The 24,288-nt window shown below is 38.9% G+C and overlaps 1 long non-coding RNA gene across 2 annotated transcripts; it reads left to right on the top strand.

Moving 5' to 3' along the window:
* The first annotated feature begins 4,682 nt into the window (after window positions 1-4,682).
* Window positions 4,683-23,566, top strand: LOC131922616 (uncharacterized). Of its 2 annotated transcripts, XR_009382346.1 has the most exons (4): window positions 4,683-4,805; window positions 16,944-17,169; window positions 20,352-20,464; window positions 23,407-23,566. It is a non-coding gene; the product is annotated as an uncharacterized LOC131922616 (long non-coding RNA). The 2 variants fall into 2 exon arrangements; XR_009382345.1 differs by lacking the exons at window positions 20,352-20,464; window positions 23,407-23,566 and having other exon boundaries at window positions 16,944-17,532.
* The last annotated feature ends 722 nt before the right edge of the window (window positions 23,567-24,288 follow it).

The following is a 24,288-nucleotide window of genomic DNA, read 5'->3' as shown; positions in this document are numbered from 1 at the left end:
ATACATGTATATATAGGTTCCAGGAACCCAATCACATTTATTTTCTATTATTCAACAAAGAAATGTATATTGGTTTATTTTCTTCAAAGTGCATTAATATTTTCTACTACTTACATTAACAAAGTGTAAAGAAAGGAGAAAGTATCATGAGAAAGAGAACTGAAAGCAAAATCTCAGGATAAGAAAGGAGGTTTCAGTTTTATGTTCAATAGATCTCTAAAGCTTCAAAAATATCCTGCAATCTATCTGCTCAGACAGACCAAGGAGGCATTATAAGAAACCTACAGCAGAAAAAAAAAATGTCAAGGGAACATTCCAGGTATAAAACAGGTTTTAGTCCCATAAAAAAATCATTTCTATGACATATTTTCTACAAATGCCCAGCACTTACCTTGTGTAGGTGTTCTTGACAAATAATTCAGGCAAGGAAGTGTAAGAACATTAAAAATCTGATTTTGATCTATCCTTTCCATACAAGTGAATTTTTAAATTCAAGTTGTAAGTGCTGATGCAGTGTATGGCCTTACTTTTTGCTACTGTCACTAAAAAACAGAGAATTTAAATGTCAATATAAATTATTTTATCAATATGCAAATGCTTTGGAGATCACAAATTGTAAAGTTTTTTATTTCACAGATATGTCAGCACTTTCAAAGATTCTAAAATATGTCATTTGTTCTTATTTCTGTTTTACGGTTTTATGATAACCATTTAAAGCAGCTAGAGACTGTTACTTTAAATTGAGTCTCTCAGAAAGAGATAACCAAGAGAAAACCATAATAACAACAAATTTATTACTAAAAGGAAAGGATTTATTCCCCAAGTTTCCTTGCAAAACTCAATCATGCCTGCAGAGGAATTTGATTAATGGTGCATAATCTACAGATGTTATGGAAGCATTGTAAGTGAGAATGTTAATTATCTAACTTTTTAGCAGGAAGATAAGAGTTTAACCTTTAGAAAAAAAAAGAGAGATAGGACTAAATAACTCATAGGGAATTAATAATGGGTAGTGAGCTTTTTATATTCACAATGGCAACTGAAATCTATCCCAGGTGACAACTGACACAAACACATGAGCATCAGTTTTTACCAAGTCTGGCACTTGAAGTGTTGGCAGCCCCTTCAGTTTCATCCCAAATAAGAGCCTACATCTCTAAAGCGCTCAAGAGTACCAGCATGTATGCTAGAGGCAACTTAGTATGATGGGTTTACTAATGACAATTGAAAGCTAAGAAAGACTCAACAACAGCCAACCAAGGTACCTTCTAATACATTTGTCTTTAAAGAGTGATAGTTTTCTGTGCTCTAATGCACACTACTGGAAGTCTTTGTGTGTGTTTGTCTGTGTGATCCTTGTTTTAGGTGAATAGAGGCTTCTGTTAGTTTTGTTTTTAATAAAACCACTTTGAAATATTTATATATAGTAAAGTGCAAATTCTCCTCCCTGACTGAGGTCAAAGTTAATATCAAAGGAAAATTACAGAAGTGAGTTAGTTTAATTAGGGGAACGATGAGAAGCAGAAAAAAATTTTGTTTTAGCAACATGTGATATTGTAAAAGAAAGCGATATGTAGGAAGTGATCATCCTCTTCAATGAACAAAGGCAAGTCCAGCAAGGCAGTCTAAGACATTCAGATCCTGAAAAGGTTCCCTTGCTATTCTTTAGGCAACCCTCTTCAATTTGTTTGAATTTTGGGCCCTTAAACATTTTTCCCTCCACATGATATAAAAGTAAGCTGATTCTTATTAAGTTTTCAACTCCCACTGATGACTTCCCAGCTAGCTCTATCCAGCTGAGCTTTGATTTGTATGTCATGAGAGCATACTCCACCGCCTACTGTATACAGCAAATATCAACTCCCATCTATGAAAACATGGATCATCTTTAAATAAATTGTACATAATTTCTATGTTACCATCACAACAACTGAATTTCAATCATTTGAAAGAGAAATCTGCTTTCTTCTCCATTTTCCTTTTAGATCCCTGGGTGTCAGGATTGAAGGATACCGTTTGCATGTCCTATCTGTCATTCACTGAGATTCCCATTCCAATCATCACTACAGCCTCACCTTTCATAAATTTCAGGGCTCTTTGGCCTCATGAAAACATATGAGACTGTGTGGAAGTTATTCTTCACACTAACAGGTATGGGAAAGTCTATTAACTACTTGTAGACAATCTACTTAGAGATATTAAGAGATTTCTTCATCCATCTATACTTATAAGAAAGAAAACAAAAACTAGCACTATGCCAAAGCCCCAGACTTAGGGGTTGAATGGAGTCCTTTTCTTTTTTAAAGGTTATAGTTGTTCTCTAATCTTGGAGAAGGGAAAAAAATCACTAAAAATATTTTATCTTTTCTTTTTTGTGATATGTTTCTTCTAATTTGTACTTAATGGCTGAGCCTGAACTTAGAGAAACAAACTTAATAGTTATATTTATCAGCTTTATATGGACACCTCAACTCCACTCGTAGTGAGGATGAAGTGTCCATGCTGCCTTTGTATAGGGAAGCTTCCTTGATTCCAGCATAAAGGATGAAGCTATTATTTCAACTCACAGCAATATCCCAACTCATATTTCACTTCTTATTACCTTGTATAGATAAAACACTCTAAAACCCAGGATCTGCCTCCTAAACTTATCAGCCTCCTTTGTGCGTATTTGAAATAGCATGGTGAGCCCTCTGCTAACTCCAAACAAAAATATCTAAATAACCTAAGACTCCTTGCCATCCCGAAATGTGAGAATACAGTCCTACGAATTCAAATATCACACTAGCTCTCAAATCCGTCTCATATTGTCTCTCTATCTCTTCTACAGTAGGAAAGCTAATTTCTCTCTTTTGTTCCTTTCTTCCCAGACGACTGCAGTAGCTCCAAACTGACCAAGCGCCTTGCAGTTTTGTATTCTACTCACTCTTGAGACCTGTGGAAAAAAATGTTTTCTTGAAAGCATTCTATCATGCCACCCTAAACATTTACTTTGAAGCCTCGCTCTCCTCCAATACTATTTGTCCACTAGGAAACCTCAAGCCTAGACTCACAAGGGAAAGTTTCCTGATTTTGCATTGCAACCAGTCCCCTAAAAAACATCTTTCTTCAAATACATTTTGATGTATTTTTTTCTCGTTGTTTTCCCCTCATGACAATAATATGAGAGGTGAGAAACGGACCATGTGAAGAATGAGTGTTTGGGTACTCTAGGTAACCAACAGACCCTAGCATAGCAAACTAATTAAACCTAAAGGACTCCCAGCCTCTCAAGCCAACATAACTAATTCTGAATTCTCGTATTCCATCTTCATGCTCACTTTTTCTTTGGTATTTTGAATGAGAGTATTCTTATCCCAGCGAACATCCTATATGACTCTCTATTGCATTCTTGTGTATGTGTAATTAATCAAAATGCTAAAAGAAGGCATTAATTAATGCCATGCAAAACAAAAACATTTTTAGGGGAAAACAATTAGCTATCCTAAATGGCTTGGCAGTCAATAGCACCTACACAATAATAATAATGTAAATATCATATATTAATCATCAAAAATGACAGCGAAATTATCAGGGATAGCAAAGTGTACAGGGAAATGAATAATGGGAAGTCAAAAGGTAATATCTGAAAGTGAGAAGGAAGGAAGGAGAACATAAATACATTATTTGGCAATGTAGATGCACATACAAGGGCTGTGAAGAACAGTCCAAAGGGAATCTGGTGGGAGCAAGAGCATCTCAACAAATTTGACAAGCCTGCTTGGCCCACCTTCCCCTCACTCCTGCAGCTCTGCAGGGCTAGCCAGCTTCCCAGCCTTGTAGTAAATCTCTAATGAAACCGAATTGATTGTCTGCACTCCCGGTGTGTGCGAGTCAGAATTCTTGGCTCTGCTTTGTCTGTTACACTTTTGTCCTGCTGCTTTCTAGGCTCTCAAGATTTTGCCGTTGGCTCTCTTATTGCTTCCGCTCCTTTCTATTTGTCCTGGTGGAATTATACCTTCCAATTCCTAAATTTTTTAGTGGGCCTCGCAGATAGCAAGGTGGCCGTTGCATGCAAGCTGCCTGTGTTGCCTGTGATGTGATTTCTCAACCCTTTCAGAAGTTCTCCTGTCACTCTTATTCGCAAAACATTTTCATTCAGTTAATTAAGTTATCTAGTACACGTAGCAGCAAAACGCAGAAATTCGTGTAAATTTGTAGTCGTCACCCAAGTCACTCTCATCTTCTTTACATTGGAACTCACAGGGAGCAAGAGCGTGTGAGAGGCATCTTCTTCCCCTCACGCTTCCTTTTCCCCACTGCTCAACACTCCACTTCCGTAGAGTCAGGAAGGTAGGGAGGGTAGAACAGCTATGGAATGGGAAGGATATTTTCTACTGAATGACTGGTATGCCAGTGATCTGGGATAAGCGCAGGCTACATGTGTGTTTTCAAAAGAGCATCTTGTGGTGATACTTTATTTGTGCTGAAATGTGATATTTTATTTGTATGTTAATAAATAAAGTTTGCCTGGAGTTTAGAGGTCATAGCAAGCCTTAAAACAGAAGTCAGGCAGTGGTAGCACACGCCTTTAATCCGATCACAGGGCAAGCAGAGTCTCTTTGTGGTCAAGGACACAGCCAAGCATTGTGACACACGCCTTTAATCCCAGTACCAACCATAGAGACCTGGAGGTCTATATAGACAGGCGGTGATAAGGAAGTGATGTGGCTGGGCTTAGAGCCAATGAGAAGGCAGAACAGGAAGGCAATAAAAACACAGGTTAGAAGAGAAGAAGCTCTCTCTGGGAAAGCTACGACGAGGTGGTAAGTTAAGGCTAGTCATGGCTATTTGCTATTTCTCTGGTCTCTTCGGCTATTACCTCTGTATTTGGCTCTGTGTTTCTTATTTAATAAGACTGTTTAGACCCCAACTGGATCAGGCCCTCTAAATAGGTGAGACAGTTGATTGGCTTGATCTGTTTGGGAGGCATCCAGGCAGTGAGACCAGGTCCTGTGCTCAGTGCATGAGTTGGCTGTTTGAAACCTGGAGCTTATGCAGGGACACTTGGCTCAGCCTGGGAGGAGGGGACTGGACCTGCCTGGACTGAGTCTACCAGGTTGATCTCAATCCTCGGGGGAGTCTTTGCCCTGGAGGAGATGGGAATGGGGGGTGGGCTGGGGGAAGGGGAGGGGGGCGGGAGGGGAGAGAACAAGGGAATCCCTGGCTGATATGTAGAATTAAATTATATTGTAAAATAAAATTAAATTAAATTTAAAAAAAAGAAAAGAAATTTGTCTACAGCATCTTACCTTTGTGACTTCCTGTACAAGTCCTTTGGGAAAACATTAACCCGACTCTGTATCCACTGACCTCAGAAACACTGAAATGTAGTTCACCTGATGCAGCAAGGACTCTCCTCTACCATAGTGCTTGCCTGTCTCCCCTCAACCTTGAGCAGTCCCTCTGGTACAGATTTCTTGTTCAACTTCCTTGGCCATTCTAGCCAAACCTAGCACACAGCACCTTCTCAAGCCTGGGTGTGGTCTATAGATCCTTCAGTTAGAGAGTTTTATATGATATCTACCATGGCCACATCTCTTCTCAGTGCTTCTAGACTCACCACCAGGACAAAATCCTGGTCTCTAGTACTTTCTGAGAACAAATTCTGACTTCTTTATGACTATAGGTTCAGGTTCTCTAAAGCATCAATATTGATGCTCTTCAGACTTCGAATATGGTAAGAGAGAGCACATTACTGCTATATTACCTGGATGGTAGGAACAGTACTAGAATATAATAAATTTCTCTAAAGAAATATTTTTCTTGGATTCCTCAATATCAAACCTTCATTTCTTCAGATGTGTGTTATTTTCTTTAAAGCCTGTCTGGTATAAGTCAAGTTATGAATCAGTATTAACAAGTCTGAGATAGCCCATTTTATGAATGGCTAGTAATAAGTTCCCACCTTTGGAGTGATTTGTTTCTTATTATCTTTCTTCATATTGAGGCTTCACATACAAAGAACTGTGGGGGTATTTTTGTTTGGTTTTGTTGGGTTTTGTTGTTGTTGTTTGCAGGAATCAAAACTGTTTGATTTATTTTATGAATACAGCCAACAAGAACTACCAGTCATAACATATAGGTTGACTTTTTCCTTGGCCTGTACTCCAGGACACCACTTGTAGTCCTCATGAGTGATCTCCATGGCACCCATGCACAACAAGATTGTGGTAATCTTCACAATAGAACGCTGTTCTATTCTTCACAATAGAATGGTATGCCCTCTATCCTATTGAAGTCATCAGGGTAGAGGGCATACCACTCACATCAAAGCTGATCCTCACCTTTGAGAAATGTATCTGTGTGATTCTAGCCTGGGCCTCCTCACTTGGCCACAAGACCTCAATCTTACTGTCTGGATAACCTGAGCAGAGCAGAGAAGTGTCCAGAATATTGATATTGATAGTATCTGTCATTATCTGTTCTTGGGTATTGAGTTAAAAGCCATACAGCTAGTTCAGAACTTCCACATGGTCCTTTGCAATTCCCATACCCCAGCCTTCTCACTGCTGAAGTATGTGGTCCATGGTGCTGATAGACTCTAGATTAGCAATGAATGTGATAGATGTGACACTTTCGTAGATCAGGGAAAATATGTCCTGTACCGCTTTGACACTTTCTGTGATATGTTCATCATCGTGGGGTTGGTCAGGCAGCACAGGCCTGGGCCATTATTATCTTCTAGTCCCTGAGGGAGACATAGATCAGTCCCGTTTGAAGATTAAATTTCTCAAGATCTCAAATATCTACATGTGGTTCACTGGCAATAAAATGGCACAGCACACACCCACTTCTGGGTCTGCCTGTTCATACCACCAGTGTCATTCTGGGTCACTCTTTTCCACTTCCATGACCTTCAAAGAGGAGTCATTTTCTATAGGCAGGATCTGCAGAATCAGATGAACACCTTTGTTCACATTAACACAATCACAGGATGGAAGTATGTCTGTCATGGCATGGGCTATTTCTCTGTCAGTCCAGGTCAGTAATGGTACCCTCTACACTTTTCATTGAGATCCATGTCTAGAGTTTTATGATGTTCAAGAGGAGGTACAGTGAGTCTTGTTTACCTTTTGTCCACTGCTCTCTCCATCTTATCTTTCACGGATTGAGTTTCATGCCTGGCTCCTAGGATTTCATTTGCCATGATCTGAATTTCACCATTCAGCAGTCATCTTCTCCTTCCAAGTCATGTAAGAGCCACACATTGTTGCTGTTGTTATTTTTACATCTCTTTCCTCCTAACTAGTCACTTTTAACAAATCACTTAAATGAAAAGATTAACTATAATGATCCACAGGAGTCTTTCCATCTACACAAAAGCAAGTGTTTTCTAAGCAGATACTAGAAGTGTTTACATATGTTTACATGATACCTGCCAAGTGTCAAGACAAGAAAACTGAACTGTAGGAAAGTATAGAAAATAGCTTCAGATAAGTTAGATAATGTATCTGAATTTCCCTTATTTAAATCTTTTCTACTCACTAAAATCAAGTGCTGGCTGTGGTTGAGAAAAGCTGAGACATTTGTTTACTGATGGTGTAATTACAATTGGTATATAAATGCCTTCAGTGATAAGAGAGCTGAGAAACCAAAAAGGGATAGAAAAGCAGAAATGGGTAAAACCAAGAATCCAGTGTCATGTATAAGCCAAAGAGGAAAAGGGAGAAGATGACAATATCAGAGCCCAGCCTGAAACTACAGGAACTGAAGCCCACACAGCTACGCAATGTAAGGCACCTAAAGTGGAGGCGGGATGAAGAGACCCTCAGTCCCACCTCCTTTCTGTCTCTAATTCATCTGTCATGGCTCAAGTGGCCTGATACGAGTGCATGGGGGTGGGGGTAACGCAGTAGGTAACACTACCAATGAAGTCCATGTGGGCTGTAATAATGGAACCATGGAGATAATGACCAAGGCCCATGGCAAGGTATTTGGCTGAGAGTAAGTTCATCACCATAAGCAAGTCGTGAATACATGACTACTCATTTTATCACTATTCTTTCAAAATATGCTTTGTATATACAACCTATTGTATATTGTATACTTTGTGGTTTTTTAAAAAGTGTCTTCCTTCTAACACAGGGAGAAATGTTTTGTATAATAAACTATGTAATTTAGAAACACTGTGGTCATAGATGGGCTTTTCCAGTTGAATTTTTTGGTTGTAAGAGTTCATCTTAACTCATAGTTTGTTTGTTTTGCTTTTTAAGACAGTTTTTCTGTATAACTCAGAATGTTCTGGAACTTTCTAGATAGCATTGGCTTTAAAAATTAGGAAGGTGGCATTGATCAATACAATATAGACCTGATACAGCAGTGACTACCAGCCCTTGGGGATCCCACATAATCAACTACTTGTGATCCTCTTGCCCTTTATCTCTTAGGTGCTGGGATTACAGGACCAAAACACCAAATTCAGTTGATGCATGAACTTTTCTTTTTCTTAATTTTATTTTATTTTTCTTTATTAAGAAATTTTCTACTCACTCCTCATGCTATCCACAGACCCCCCCCCCACTCCTCCCTCCTCTCACTCCCAGCCCTCTTTCCCAAGCCACCCCGCATCCCACATCCCCCCAAATCGAGGTCTCCCATGGGGAGTCAGCAGAGCCCAGCTCACTTGGAGCCTAGGCAGGTCCAAGCCCCTTCCCACTGCACCAAGGCTGTGCAAGGCGTCACATCACAGGCACCGGGTTCCAGAAAGCCTGCCCAGATGCATGAACTTTTCAATCCCCAGTCCACTTCTACATCAATAAACCAGACTAACAATATCTTCTTCACAATATTATATTACATGCAAAAAGAAACAGGCCGGGCAACGGTGACGCACATCTTTAATCCCAACACTTGGGAGGCAGAGCCAAGCAGATCTTTGTGAGTTCAAGGCCAGCCTGGTCTACAGAGCAAGATCCAGGACAGGCACCAAAACTACACAGAGAAACCCTGACTCAAAAAGGAAAAAAAAGAAACAGTGGGCATGTGAGGCCCAGCATTTTGCCTAGCACAAATAGAAACTCAGTGAACATGGACAGACCAGCCCCATTCCGAAAGAAACTGTAAAAAAGCTAGCAAGGATATTTCTGAATTCAGGACCTGACCAGAAAAGATGAAATAATCACAAAAATTCTTTCGCTTTTCCAAAGCAGGTAATTAATACGCTTCCATGAGTTTTTTAGTATTGTATTCAGGCCTTGCTGCTGGCATATTCAAAAGCAGGAGCCAACACTAAGAATTACTGCAAAAGGAAAGAAAAAAAAGATGCCACTGTTAATGGTACCCATTCTGCAAAGGGGTTCAAGGAGAAAATATGCTAAGTACATGAGGAAGATTGGCCATTCCTCCCCAAAGAAAAGATTTAAAAGGAAGCAAGAGAGACTTTAAAAATCACTCCCATAAACAATAGCAGGAATGTGTGGTTCATTGAGGACTGAAATAATCCCGCAGCAGTGCAGTGAGTTTTCATTGATGTATAAGTGGTTGCCTATTATTCGTAACAATGAAGAGGACTAATTTAACACAAGAATGTAGACAGAGAGGCGATGCTGGCTTAATAATAGGTTCGTTCTCGGCAGGAATTCTTATGCATGAGCAGGAGTAAGGATTGTTGTGGAGTGGGGAAAGGAAGCAGAGCTAGATGACTGTAAACCCCATGGCCTCTTTGCTTAGAAGTCTCTTACATGAATGTGCTGAGGAGCCGTTTCAGTGCCCTACTGTGTGAGTCAAGAAATGTGACTTCAACTTGACAAACTACAAAAGGTAAAGACTGGGTAAAGCTGATAGACCTCAGGGATGTCTGTTACTGGCTGTTATGTTCATAGTATGGTTGGCAAAAGATGAAAGTAGGCCCTGGTGCACACAGCTGCAGGTGCACAACCTTGACTTGGGTAGAGAGCAGCAGGGGAAAGAAAGGTGTGCCCTTCACTGGAATCCAATTTGTTAAAGGAAACTGTACATTCTGTGAAACTATTTACCCTGATTTGGAAATTAGCGGTTGCCTTAGCAACACTTGAATCCCATGAGGCTCACATACAGTGCTAATTTCAATTCATGGACACCTTCACGGGTGAAAAATGCAAACAGTAACTTGAGCATCCCATTTGGCATGCCTCTCCTAGGAAATGAGATTTTCCTCAGCCAATAAAGCCATCCTGATAGTAGCTTCCACTAATTGATACCTCTCCATGCCAGGTGGTATACTGCTAGCTTCATTTTTGAGACCATGTGAAGGGCATAAGCAAGCCTGAAAAGTTATAGATATGACCCCATTTTACAGATGAGAAATGAGCTCCAGATAGGCTACCTCACATTCCTGAGGTCACTCAGTGGTCACCACTAATTTTAACTCAGACTGATAGACTTCTTTCAAATTTTCATGCTGTTTTTGGACTTCTAACTTGACTAAGAATCATTATGTTTAAGAGCTGCAAAGTCCATTAGGATTATCCTACAATATCCCCAGCTGAAATATGAAATTAGATAAACACAAAGAAAGGGACAAGCAGTTCATTTGAGGCCACAGCCAATAATGACAAAGCTCCAAAGAGAGTAGAGATTTCTGGATTGTGTTTGAGCAATCATTGATTAGAAGCCACTTATGAGCCATCCAAGTCTGTGATCATTTTAATATTGGATGACATCTTCTTCATCTTCTTGAATTTTTCTTCAGACTAAGCAATAAGTGTCTGTTGGATGAAGGAAGGAACAAATGTCAGTTTGTCACACAGTCTTCATTCCTTTTTAACAAAAATGCTAAGGTGGAGGTTTGACAAGATCAGAACTACAGGTGATAGATATTAAGGTACGAACTTCAGCATCACTTTCGCTCAAAGTTATAAGAGACCTAAATAGTCTCCCCTCACCTCTTGTATAATTGTCATTACCACTGACACATGGAAATACTTAGTATTTTGTACCAGATAATGGAACAGAACAAAAACCTTCATTCGATTCTAATTTATATTTGCTTTAACTTTACTTCATCTCTCCTGCTTTTTAAATTTTACTTTATTATGCATATATACTTGTTCCATGTAACTTTATGTGCACCACATTTGTGCAAATGCTGGTAGAGACCAGAGGGTGCAGGGTCCCTAGGAAATGAAGTTACAAGCAACTTTGACCTCCCTGAAGTGGGTACAGAAAACCAATCCTGGTCCTCTGCAAGAGCAGAAAACATTGCTAATGTATAAGCCATGCCTCCAGCCTCCTAATTTTACTTCATAAACCAATTTCTTATTCTGAGGTAAATATATAAAGGTCTTTCATCCTATTTTTAACCACTTTGTACTTGTAGCTTCATAAGAGTTTGATTTGATGTATTGTGTGCTCAGGTAGGCACAGATATCTCAAAAAAGGAAACCTGTGCTTTATTGCAATGATTTTCAAAAACTTGCTGTGTGTATGGATCTCTTGGAGAGCTTATCAAGTCCAAACCAAAATCCACTTAGGTCTCAGTGAGATCTATGCTTAGAATAAGCTCCTGCATGATGCCATTGTCTTATGTGACGCTCTGTAGCCTACACATTGGAAAGTGGGTACTTTAAAAAGTCTGCAGGTTAGGCTGCTATTGTACTCTACATATCTGCACCCATAATAAAATTAGTAAGACTTCATATTTTAAGGTTATTCATAAACTATTAGTATCTATCCCTCTCCATAAAGAACATCTTGATTTCCTAACCTATTTTAGTCTATGAACACTGAAAATTATATCGGGCAAGTGCTGTGGGATGGGACTTTCTGTATGCTGTGAATATGTGTTGCTACCATTGATTAATAAAGAAGCTGCCTTGGCCTATGGCAAGACAGGTTATAGCCAGGTGGAAAATCCAAGCAAGGATACAGGAAGAAGAAAGGCAGAGTCAGGGCAATCACCAGCTCCTTGCCAAGGAACAAGATACCAGCAGACTGGTAATGCCACAGCCATGTGGCAAAATATAGATGAAGAGAAATGGGTTAATTTAAGATGCCAGAGCTAGCTAGCAATATGCCTGAGCCATAGATCAAACAGTTTGTAATTAATATTAAGCCTCCCAGTGATCATTTTAAAAGCAACTGCAGGACTGGAGCAGGACAGAGAAAAGTGTCCGACTATAAACAAGATGTCTTGGTGTAGTTGTTTTCAGGCAGTTTCCCTCTGTAGCCTGGGCTGGCTTTGCTCTCTCAGCCATCTTCCTGATTTGCCTTTTTTGAGTGCTGAGATTATAGACGGGAGTTGCCCTGAGTGGCTATGGGTTTTTCTTCCCCCATCATCCCCCCTATGTTGTAAGTTTGGACCACACATTTCTTGATGCTGAGAAATTAGCATGGTGATAGCATAACTGTCCTGGGAATTAAGCCCTATAGAAGAAAAAAAAATGAATTCCAGAATTGAGAAACCAGAACCCATGGGTCAGCTTACTGCAATGTAGTAGAAAACATCCATCAAAAAAAAAAAAATGTAGTATATCTTGGCTCCCATTTTCTCATCTTTGAAATGAAGTCATTAAGTGAGATCTTCCATAGGCCTCTTTTATTTCTAATATACCTAGTCCATCTCTGTACTGTGGGTATTGCATGATCTTACCAACTATGACATGAATAAAACTAAATGAGAAATAAATACTGGGAGGCTTATGTTGCAATAGTGTGCTCAGCCTTAAATAATTTAAATCCAAAACACTAAAGGTTACTGATTTGCACTTCCAAGCTGGGGGCATGCTCAGCTGCTCATGTCATAAAGCACTCTCAAACACATTTTCTTTCCGTCATGAAGGACTCACATTCACGAGGATCCCATCTGTGTCTGCAGCACTCAGCCTGCAGTTGGTAGGAATACAAGAGTCAAATGGCAGATTCCCTTTTGCCTTTGGGTTTTCACAGGATTAAATGTTATTTTCGGTGCCACTGCCCTGCTTTCTGGGGCTGACATTCCTTTCCCCCATATCACCAGAGTTCCTGTGCCACCATGCTGTCACTCTTGCCATATTGTTGTCTCGCTCTCCAAAGTCCCCTGCTTCAAAATCCCATTAAGACCTGGCCTCCTCCACAGTACCCTTATGCTCCAAAATTACCAGTCATTCTTCCTCTTCCTATCTTTATCCAAATTCCATTTCCTTAGTGCTTTCCGTAAAGCTTAAAATGTATACTCTCAGTTATTCTTCAGTAGAACAATGGAGATAATCCTTACTTAGAATTCTTGATTTAGTCTCCCAACTGCTGGCCTTACAAGTGTGAGTCACACAGACAGACAAACATGGCATGTACTCGCTCATAAGTGGATACTAAATGTAAAGCAAAGGATAATCAGACTACAATCCACAGCTCCAGAGAAGCTAGGAAACAAGGATTACCCTAAGAGGGATGAATGGATCATCTTGGAAAGGGAAAACAGAGGAGATCTCTATGAGTAAACTGTGGATAGGGGGCAATAGAGGAGAGGGAATGGGAGGTGAGAACATGAGGTAACAGGATGGTCGAGCTGGGGGAGGGATGGAATGAGAGAGCAATGAAAGAGATATCTTGATAGAGGGAGACATTATGGGGTAAGGGAGCAACCTGGTACTAGGGAAATTCCTAGGAATCTACAAGGACAACCGCAGATTAGATGACTAGCAATAGTGGAGAGGATGCCTGAACTGGCCTACCCTGGTAATCAGATTAGTAAATAACCTAACTGTCATCATAGAGCCTTTCTCCAGTAACTGATGGAAGCAGCTGCAGTCATCCACAGCCAAGCACCAGGCTGAGTTCTGGGAGTCCAGTAGAAGAGAGGGAAGAGGGATTATATGAGCAGGGGGGCGGGGAAGTCAAGATCATAATAGGGAAATCTACAGAGACAACTGAACCAAACTCATAGGAACTCAGGAACTTTAGACAGACAGTTGTGGAACCTACATGGGACTGGACTAGGCCCTCTGCATACAGAAAACAGTTGTGTAGCTGGGTCTGTTGGGATCAGGATCTATCCCTGGTGCATGAGCTGGCTTTCTGAAGCCAATTATCTATGGTGGGATGCCTTGATCACCCTTGATGCTGAGGGCAAGGGGCAGGTTGCTTGGTCCTGCTTCAATTTAATGTACCAGGTTTTGCTGTGCCTCCCATGGGAGAACTTATCCTTTTAGAGGAGGGGATGAGGGGTGGGCCAGGGGGTTAGATGGGGGTAAGGGGAGCAGGAGGAGTGATGAGAGGGGGATCTGTGGTTGGTATGCAAAGTGAATTTAAAAAATTTAATAAAAAAATAAATGTGAGTCACCATGCCTGATACGTACAATTTTTGATGCATTAATATAGTAAATGTTTTTTTTTTCTTCTGAACCCTCCATTCTACCATGAGGAAGTGCCTTTGTACCTGATCATATGGATGTTTTCTCTGCCTTATTGCAAATGTTTAACCAAGTCTAGGCTTCAAGCTTCCAAAACATTGTTAGGGGAACATGAAAATCAGAATCCCATTCAGCTTGGAGAAATATGTATGAGGAAAGAAAACATTGAACTGAAAGAAATTAGTTAAGGTTTACAAGGTCATTGAGTTAGTAAAGACTTAGTGATTCATTCATTAATCAAACATTTGCTGTATCTTTACATATGCTAAATACTAGACTAAGGTTTATGAAATTTAAAAGCAAAATGTGAACAAAATTAACCTTCAAAATCTATAAGTAGAGAGATATTCCTGTTTTGATAAGACAAGGTGGCAGCTGAATAAAAAAGATGGACTTGGGAAGCACATTAGTTGAACTTGGCCACTGTCCCTGCTACTTACAAGCTTTGTGAGCCACAGTAAGTTACCTTATCATACTGAGAGCCATTTTCCACAACTTAAAGATCCCAAATACATTGATACTCTGAAGATTGTTTGTTGAAAACACATATCAAGAATCTATCCTGGTACCAATGTGCCTTCCACAACAAGCATGACATACCTGGAGACTATTACCATTTTCTATTATAATAATGCAGATAAATTGAGGTCATATTATATGTACACACAAAAAGATCTTCAAAATGCAAAGTGGCTTAGAAGGTATGGAATCTGGTATGCTGATCACATTCCAGAAAATGGACCCATGGGTAGATAGACAGCAAAAATTGGACTTGTCCAAAAATTGGACAAAAATAGGGACATAAAAAGTCAGGGAGAAGGAAGGGGGTAAGGATGGGTCTTGGAGGTGTTAGGGGAATAGGAGGGGAAATGTGATCAAAATGTATAAAAAGTATGAAAATCTCAAAGATTTAATAAAAATATTTTATTTTCTAAAATAGCACTAAAGGACATGAATAAATGTGATGAACAAATGATCAGAGGATTTTAGTGATTGCTGGACAGAGCGTGGAGAGCTAGGAAACTGCTTAATGGGTCTGTGCCACAAAAACACAGCACTAGCAAATTAACTGCTAAGGCAGAAAGTAGACACAGAAGGATGCTAGAGCCATAGCAACACCACATGGCTGATTGCCTGGGACGGGCCTAAGCTGTACCTGCCATACAATTTAATAACTAATAGTGAAATTACTCATTCTTAAGCATAAATGATAAAGCATATGCTTTGTTATTCATTGTGAGTTAGATTTTATTAGTCACCCAATCAAACCGGAACTCACATAAAACCCTTCTGATATCTGTAATGGACTAGAAATGTTATTCTAGATTCAGGTTGCTCAGGAACCCACAGCCATAGATCTCTTCTGAGTTTCCATCCTGGAAAGACCACTTTTGCAAAGCTTAGGTTTGCTTTCCATTCCTAATATAGGGGTTATCAGGGAAATGATACATTTAGCTGCAAAAGAGCATTCTGACAATTCTTCCATATCTAAATAAACAGTTGTCCACCACCATTCCAGTTCACGATGAAAAACACATCCCTGCATTTGAACTTGTTGTTGCAGCTGTTCCATAACTAACCTCCCACAAATGACTGAAAATGCTAATATTCATCCTTTTGTGAATAACGCATACTATCACAAGATGGTGTGGCAGTGGCATATTACCTAAGGCTCTGTTATTAAGTGCTGTGACAGACTACCAAAATCCAAAGGATTAGAATACTGCTTCTGATTTTTTTATACAAGATAACTCATCTTTGATGTTTAGGAAATGGACTGCAGAAGATAAAGAATGGATTGCTTGTGAGAAGTGAGTGAAAAGGAAAAGTCAAGGATGATTCTAAAGTTCTTGTCTTGAATGAGTGGATTTTGATTTCATGAAATTAATTAGGGAGCATAATCAGAAAAATTGCTTAAAGTGTTGGACAGGAGGTAATGAGTTCAGTAAATAATTGTTGATGTGAATAGATGGATTAATGAATCTAACAATCACATATAGCATCACTGAAATGAAAAGATGATGGAGAAGTTCATTTAAAATGGATCCAGTTCAACCAATTATTTCAAGGTTATCTAATAAATTTGAAGCACAAATGACTTGTCTATCTTCTGTTAGGTGGGTAATGAATAGAACAAATGTGAAAGGCAGACATTACAGGTATATGTCATCCTAAAACTGTCTAAAACATGGTCATGGTGCATATGTAAAACATGTACAAGATTCTATTTAATGCATCTATAATTGTGATTTTGGTCGATTAAAACATAATCATTTTTGTTTGAATGTGCTACATGATGCTTTGTTAGGAAAGCATCTCTCCTGCTCCATCCTTTTGGTCTTTGGGGCACATTTGTTCACGGTTTGCTTCACTCTTTGCCTACTATGAAAGTCTTGTCTAAAATGATTGCAAGTCTTTCCACCTTTAATTAGATTTTTACTATATTCCCAAAGATAAATGGATCCCTAGTTGAGATGGTAATTTTTTGAAGTTACTTTTAAAATATCGCTAAATTTTCATTTCCCTGGATATCTTTCCTCGGCCAATGATAACATTCTTGCTGACATACTCATATCGCCACTTTCTATCCCAAAGGTGATGAGGAGATCTGACAGATAGAGACACATCAGCAGCCATGCCAACTGGCTGCCAGCTTGGACATATGTACAGAGCAGAGAGCATACCAAAGTTCCCTACGCAGAGAGCCAAGAGCCCACTGACATTCGCCAATGACTGAAGAACATGTCAATATCGCTACAGCGTAGTCAAGTGTGGAGTGAGCCATGTTAAAGGTTCTGGAGAGGAGAAGATGACCACCTGGGTAGGGCACCACTCTGCTATATATATGTGCCTCATTTGGCATCCACTTTGCATGTCTGCTGCTGGGCTTCCATCTGTCGACTCTCAGCATAATGTCAGAGATAAAAACTGAAGACTCCATGGCTTCCAATGCATTTTTCTGCTGGCTGCCTGATGGCTGTCTGGGGACATAAAATTTAGAAAGCAATCCTTGCTGACGGACCCTCATACGGGTCTGTACATTTTAATTTTAACTCTGCAGAATGTCTATTTCGTCTAATCAACGTACAAATGCAAGAAAAGCCTTGCAAATTTACAGGTACAATCTTAGAAGGACACAGTCCATGACGTATCAGAGTTAAATTGCATATAAGTTTGTGCTAAACTTTAAATTGTCTCTTTTATCTAACATGCACGTAGAAAACATAGTACTAATTGAAATGCAACTTAACATTACTATACATTCAATTATTACTGCACCACCATGTCTAAATATTCCCAGGATAAATAGGAATAGATGAATTTGCTTAGAAATTGTTTTCAGACAAGATTGGGCACGTTCAGGGTGGTATCATAGAACCCTCATTCAGTGACTGAAGGAAGCAGATGCAGAAATCCACGGTTGGGTCCCAGGCAGAGCTCCAGGAGTCCAATCGATGAGAGAGAGGAGGGATTCTATGAGCAAGAGATATTGAGACCATGATTGGAAAAAGTACACAGAGACAACTAGCCAAACTAGTGGAAACACATGAACTGTGGACAAATAGCCGAGGAGCCCCCATGGCACTGGACTAGGCCCTCTGGATAAGTGAGACAGTTGTTTAGCTTGAACTGTTTAGGGGGTCCCCAGGCAGTGGGATTGGGACCTGTCCCTAGTGCATGAGCCGGCTTTTTGGAGCCTAATGCAGATGGTGAGACACTTTGCACAGACTTGGTGCAGGGAGGAGGGGCTTAGACCTGCCTCAACTGAATGTACCAGGCTCTGCTGACTCCCCGTGGGAGACCTTGCCCTGGAGAAGGTGGAAATGGGGGGATGGATTAGGGGGGGAATCCTGAAGGGGTGGGAGGAGGGAGGACAGGGGGATATGTGGTTGGTATGTAAAATGAATAGAAAATCTCTCTTAATAAAAAAAAAAGAACAACAACAAAAAAAACCAAACAAATTGTTTTCAAATTGTATTTAAAATTCCCCAAATTTATCCACATTATTATCTGTCTCTTCCTTAACTGTTTCCATGCATCTGTTATCAAAAAATTAATTTTAAAAAAATCTATCAACAATTCTAGTTATTTATATTTTTCCTCCTTTTGTGTCTCATAGTTTAAAATAACCATAGCAGTCTTCTTCCTTCTTAGATAGTCACAGACATTTTAAGTTGATTTCAGGACTATTCCATAATTGTTTAAACATACCCGTTTGGTTTAATGAGGGGGGATAAGTTCAAGAATAACTTGAGAAAATTGAAAAGCCAAAGAGTCTCTTTGACTAGCAGGAGACAATCCCCGCCCCACCATGGTATCTCAGCTAGTTTTGTGGGAATTAACCTTTCCAAGATAAATAGAAGTTCGTGATCTCTCTTTAGAACTTGATTATAATAGGCTTGGTGACAAAGTAATATTAGGAGGATCTATTTATCCAAGTAACTAATCTGTTCAGTGTGTATGTTTGTGTGTGTGTGTGTGTGTGTGTGTGTGTGTGTGTGTGTGTGTGTGTGAATGCTAATGATAGTGCATTTTGGTTACTATTACATGCATTTGAAATGCTATTATCAACTCCCTCCCCAGGAACAAGTAGTGACTTAGGTCCATATATGATTATTTATGTTTAAGTGTAGGTGAAACCCGTGAATGTCCATAACTGATACGTAATGGTGTGTTACTAGCGTTCTTACCTTACATTATTAAGTAACACTATCTTAGATATTGTCCTGAACTAACAGCCATATTGTCAGAACTACAAAGAATAACCATTCTATAATCCACAGCCCCAGGGAGGCTAGGTAACAAAAAGGGCCCAAGGAGGGACACATGAATCTCCTGGGAAGAGGAAAAGAAGAGATTTCCTGGGTGGACTGAGGGAGGCTGGAGATGGGAACTTGAGGGATCATGTTGTCTGGTGGATGGAGGGGAGAGTATTGAAAGAGATGACTAGAACAGAGGGGTGGGCATTTCAGAGTCAAGTAGAAACGGAATGCAAGGGTAACTCCCAGGAATCTACAAAGATGACCCAACTAAGACTCCTGGCAATAATGGACATGTAGCCTGAACGGGCCATCTCCTGTGATCAGATTGGTAACTACCTGAGTTGTCAGTAGACAGCCTTTATCTGGTAATTGATGGAAACAGATACAGAGTCCAACAGCCAAACCTTAGGCTGAGCTAGCTCAGCCTGCTAAAAACAGGGAGGAAGAGGAGCCAGAAAGGTCAAGGACACCACAAGAAAACCCTACAGAGGGCTGGAGAGAAGGCTCAGAGGTTAAGAGCACTGGCTGCTCTTCCAAAGGTCCTGAGTTCAATTCCCAGCAACCACATGGTGGCTCACAACCATCTGTAATGAGACCTGGTGCCCTCTTCTGGCCTGCGGGCAACACTTTGGGTGGCTCTTGGCAACCCAGTCCCCATAATGGATTGCCTTGCCCAGCCTTAATACAAGGAGAGGTGTTTAGTCTTACTGCAACTTGATATGCCATGCTTTATCGATACCCATGGGAAACCTGCATCTGTCTGAACGGAAACAGAGGAGTGGATGGGGGTGAGCAGAGTGGTGGGGAAGGAATGGGAGGAGAGAAGGGAGGAGGAACTGCAATCAGGATGTAATTTTTTTTTTTTAAAGAAGCAGTACTAAACACGAAGCTGAGAAGAGCCCAGTCATCTAGGGTAAAGGACAAAGGTGTAGGGGAACTTCCATCATATAATTAGAAGGAAATAAATTTTGTCAGTGACCTGCCCTGAATAAGCTTCAAAGTTGATTTGTCCCCTCATCGAGCCTTTGTTTTCAGGCTTCGGGGAAGTGAGCAGAGGATCGGCTAACCTGTACCTGGCCACTTAATCTGCAGAACTGTGAAATAATACACGGACACCATTTGAAGCTGTTAAATTGTGACATTTTATTTCACAGCAATAGTCCCCTAGTACAAGTTCATATTCAATTCCTCAGAATGTGAATACTAATGAATACTACGGCATTGTGTTATTTTTTCCTAGAAATCACTGTGGACTGCTGTCTTAAAATACGGAATGTTACATATACTTCAGAGCTAGAAGGCTGTGGCAAGGGGTGATTCCTTTTAAGAACTCTGAGGGAGAATCTATTCTAGGTATGGCTTGGAGGGTCTGTGATTTGCTGACGATCTTTGTCATTTCTATAGATGTATCATTTCCATCTCTGCCTGCAGATTTACAATGTCCGTGTGTTCCAGAAATACATTAGGCATAATGTTCCAGTTCAATTATATTTTCATTAACAATCAGATTTGTGTCTATCTTATGTTTCTTCATTTGATTTTCTATGAATTACAACTCTATAATATTATACACTAAATAAATGGTTTTTAATGAACATGATTCCTTTTATTACTGCAATAGCTTAATCTGGAAATGCAATCATTGAAAATCACTCTGATTGAAGATCAGCATTGATATTACAATAAAAGGTGACATAACAATACCATAGACTTAAATGCATGAATTTTATATTTCCTAAGAATCATGTAACTTTCCTGTCCTTTTGTGTTATGATTAATAATATCATTATTTGAACACGCTTCATGACAATTTAGGACTAGTAACAGTCTTACAAAAAAGAAAATCTATGCTAGGGCTCTTGGCTTACACTGTTCACGGGCATTTAATACCACACAATTTACATATCTAGATTAAGTGGCCTGGAATTCAAGTATGTAAGAGAAAAATAGGATGATGTAACCTACTGCAATCATATTGTGCCAATATTCAGGCAGGGCACAGAAGAAATACACAACAGGTTTTGAAATCAATCAAATTAATCACAGTCTAAGCTTAGAAAGAGAGAGAAAGATTGCTACTCATCAGGTCATTCCATGATGATGAAAAAATAGATCTGATCATTTGATTACTGGGCTAGAGATACAGAATTGTGGAAATGCTTCCAGCGTAACTAACCTCTTACAATATATGTGTGGGCATTCCTACAGCTTGAGAAGGTGAATTGAATGTCTCTCACAATTCATACCCTAGTTCATGGTGAAAGTCCCAAACTCAGGCAAAACCATTCTAATGGGAGATCTGGCAATGTTTGATGATACACAGAAAACAATGAAGACAAAGAAGCTAGTCATGTGAACTTGGAAAATGGCACATTATTTCAGTAGCTCTTGAAGAGTAAGTCAAGAACCTATTAAAAGACACATTTTTGAAAAGCATATAAATAATGATATATTGAAAGGTAATACAGTAAAGAATCTCCTTAGAAAATGGAAGAATCTAAAACTCCACATTCCTCCATGTGATTTGGGGCATTGCTGAGTCTCTTTTCTTTAGTTCCTTATTTATTAAATGATATGTTAGCACCTATTTCATATGATTTATCTGAAAATACATATATGAATTATTTATTGGAACACTTTTTGTTTAGAAGCTATTAATTGTTCACTGAGTTTTCTATAGCCACACAGTTGTTCTCACTATTAAAAACATCTTCATTTAGAAATACTGTCTTATAATAGATGCTGTCTTATAAATGATAACAAATCAAGTTTCATATTATTTTCTGTTCTAAATGTGTGATATAAAACAAGACACCGCTAAGGAAATATTGGTAGTTTACAAAGACTTAAATAATATCCAAATTCTGACTATGTAGTAGGGGCACACAATAGCATGAACCATGACAAGTACATGTGTATACATAATAAGTAAAGCTGGTGCCACAACTTTTAAAGGAATTTTTTTATACTTAGTATGTGTATGTGAGCATATGTCTGTGCATCACATACATGTCTGGTGCCCACACAGGCCAGAAGAAGTGTTAGATTACTTGGAATTAGATTTACAGGCAGTTGTAAGCCACCATATGGGTACTGGTAATTGAACTTGGGACCCCTGAAAGAACAGCCAGTGTTTTTAATCACTGAGCCATCTCTCCAGTCCCCAGTACCATAACTTTTTGGGTCATTTTACATTTCCTTGGTTCCAGTCATTAGAAAAACCATCTATTCAAAGAAATATATTTTAAATGCCAGATTTGAATGTTTTTGGTGCCCACTCTCTTTGAGCCAGGATAAACAAATGAAATGGCTGGAAATAAAGCTTATTATTTATAAAAAATAACCCATTAATTTGAAAATGGGTGTTTGTGTGTAGATTTTGTGTTTTCTGTTATTTTTGTTATTGTTTTTGCGTTCTCGGATGTTTCTTCTACACAAAGGTGTAAACACACACTACAGATTGAAATTTATTCTCTCAAAGTTAATACTTTCTAATTGCTCTGCTCCAATTTTGTCAATATATTTTATAACTTGTTTTGTTATTAAGATTACTGATTAGTCAACATGATGCTGCAATATCTAAACATTACTCACTTTTTTCACTTTTTTTTTCAGTGAAAGTATAATCTAGGTCAGGTTTGCCCTGAGCTTGTTCTGTAGCTGCTGTGTCTCTCACAGACTTAAATCTTAGCTCATAAACATAAACTTTTAGGAAATCTATGGTCATTTCAAAATAGAGGTCTATTTTAATCCTTATAGAAGAAGGTCTCAGGACACAATATGTGATCCATAAAATTAAAGTGATTATTTCATTAGTTACATGACTTTAATTCAATAACACTTTAGAACCTTCTTCCAAGGGCCAGTTGCTGTGACACTCTACAGAGAAGTTCTGATGATAGTAGATATAGATATGGGGGCATAGGTATCATCAACAGTTTTAGTCTGCTTTCTCTATTATCATATTCTTTGTTTTCTCTGTGCTTTAATAATACTGTATATATTTGCATGTATGAAATAAAGACAATTTATAAAACATATATCATTTTATTTTTATAAGTTCTCTTTCAATGCCTTCCATTCTACTTCTTAATTTGAATCTCATTAATAATTGTCTTTCTATATTTTGTAGTATTTCCTAAATTTTGGTCTTTATTTTCTATTATATTTCTCTGTAATTTAAATATATATATATATGACTGTCAAAATAATAATCCTGATTGCTGAGTTTTTATTTCAAACATAAATACTATCTAAACAGTTACTTCAGAGAAATAAACTTTCATTTCAAATAGATGAATTTACAGATCATAAAGTGATGCCATTCCAACTCTCATTTCTTTGGAAAGCTTACTCATGGCTAGACTGAACACCTGTTGCAAGGTAAGATGTTTCTATTTCAAACATTTAATTTTTGTGACCTTTTATGTGTAGCTGTGAAATTATCAGTTGAGTATATGGCAACCAGCTGTAATGAACACAAGCAATACTATAACAATATATGCAAATGCTCAAGCTTGCAAAAATGAGAGATTGACAATGAGGGAACAGTGAACATGAATAACTGAGCAGAGAAACTAAAATAGAAAGAATTATGGTGTTATCCTTCCTTCTGTGTTACACAAAACTGCACAATATACTGACTTAGATCTCTCTGTTAGTAGCCAACAGAGCACTGCTGTATTTTTCCTGCAGCATATGCACAATGTGATACAATCAGCCCTTATAGTCTCAGAAACAATAGCCACAGAGTTCTCATGTTGTGCTTTGCGTTGTCGATGAGCTATCTTTATTTGTACCTAGAAATTTTAAAAATTCCATCTCTTCTGATGATTTATACTGAGAAAAGAGAGAAGACAGAAAGACTTAGTAGCAAATATCAGATTAATTTGCTCCTTCCTTTTGTTTTCTATACAAGGCTCTTGCAATATAGGCCACACTATCCCCAAGCTCACTGTAGCCAGTGCTAGCTCTGAACTCACAGTGTTTCTCCTGCCTCACACTTTCAAATGCTGGGATTGCAAGTATGTATCCCCACATACAGCAAATAGCTTATTTTTGTTTGTTTGTTTGTTTAACCAAAAAGGGATTGATATGTTTTTCAATAACTTTTCATAGTGTCATTTAAATTCAGTCACAAACTCTCTGATGTCACAAATGGATTTATCCAATTGAAA

The sequence above is a fragment of the Peromyscus eremicus genome, chromosome 12, assembly GCF_949786415.1.
Source record: "Peromyscus eremicus chromosome 12, PerEre_H2_v1, whole genome shotgun sequence".
Taxonomy (NCBI): Eukaryota; Metazoa; Chordata; class Mammalia; order Rodentia; family Cricetidae; genus Peromyscus; species Peromyscus eremicus.
Note: the sequence above shows the minus strand (reverse complement) of the source record. Positions and strands in the feature narration are given on the sequence as shown.